Genomic DNA, 1,570 nt, shown 5'->3' on the forward strand with positions numbered 1-1,570 from the left:
GAAAGTCTTTCAAATGTTTGACAAGTTAATTTCACCATAACTAAATGTGCTGATGAATTCTGACTGACTCTAGACAAGATTTCCTCAATCATATCCTCTGGTAGGTCTTCTAAAATATTCGGTTGTCTACCCTTAACGTCCATTTTGTTTTTATACTGTAAATAGACAAGGATTAGATTCGTAAAAGATAATTAACAAACAATACAAGCAATTTTTACATAGAACATAAAAGTACAAGCACACTATATTACATATATTACACAACATGATTATAACTCTTTAATCCGACTCACTCGTTTCTTCTTCTTCGGACTTGGTTCGTTTTGCGAATTTCCTAGGGATATATGATGCTCCCCTAATACGAGCTGTCGTTTTCCACAATGGTTTAGAAAAACCTGGTGGTTTAGAGGTTCCCGGGTCATTGTTACATTTTAGGAAATACGGATGTTTCCGATACATATAAAGTTCATCGGGGTTGGAATCGGGTTTCTATATTTTTATACCTTTTCCCTTATTATTTTATTTCGCTTTATTAAATTGGGTCGAGGTAATTTCTAAAACATCATTGGAATCCTCATCGGGATCCGATTCATAGGAGAATTGGTAATCTTCCCAATATTTTGCTTCCTTAGCGGAAACACCATTGACCATTATTAACTTTGGTCCATTGGTTGAGGATTTTCTTTTATTTGACCGTTTTTCTGTGGTTCCAAATACTTCCCCCTCCGAAACCTCTTCTTCTTCCGGTTCCTCTTCTTCCGGTTCCTCTTCTTCCGGTTCTTCTTCTTCCGGTTCTTCTTCTTCCAGTTCTTCGGGAATTTGTGAATCTTCCTAATATATATTCGACTCTTCATTATTATTAGGTGAGTCAATGGGATTCGTGCTAGAGGTAGACATCTATCACACAATATCAAATACGTTAAGAGATTAATATATCACATAATATTTACATGTTAATAATATATAGTTTCCAACAAAAATGTTAAGTAATCATTTTTAAAGAAAACACGATCGAAGTCTAGACTCACTAATGCATCCTAACAAACTCGCTAAGACACACTAATGCAAATTTTCTGGTTCTCTAATACCAACGCTCGGATACCAACTGAAATGTCCCGTTCATATTGATTATAAACGTTCCATATTAATTGATTTCGTCGCGAGGTTTTGACCTCTATATGAGACGTTTTTCAAAGACTGCATTCGATTTTAAAACAAACCATAACCTTTAAAATATTACGACGATTATCAAATAATGATAATCTAGAATATAGCATTTTTCACACGATCATTACATAATGGTTTACAATAATATTACACATCAACATAAGTCTTCAAATGCAGTTTTTACACAATATTATACAAGCATGGACTCCAAATCTTGTCCTTAATTTAGTATGCAACAGCGGAAGCTCTTAATAATCACCTGAGAATAAACATGCTTAAAACGTCAACAAAATTGTTGGTGAGTTATAGGTTTAATCTACATATTATTAAATCATAATAATAGACCACAAGATTTCATTTTTATAACACATCTCTTATCAGGCATTTTGCAAACTGCATAGAG

The sequence above is a fragment of the Rutidosis leptorrhynchoides genome, chromosome 8, assembly GCF_046630445.1.
Source record: "Rutidosis leptorrhynchoides isolate AG116_Rl617_1_P2 chromosome 8, CSIRO_AGI_Rlap_v1, whole genome shotgun sequence".
NCBI lineage: Eukaryota > Viridiplantae > Streptophyta > Magnoliopsida > Asterales > Asteraceae > Rutidosis > Rutidosis leptorrhynchoides.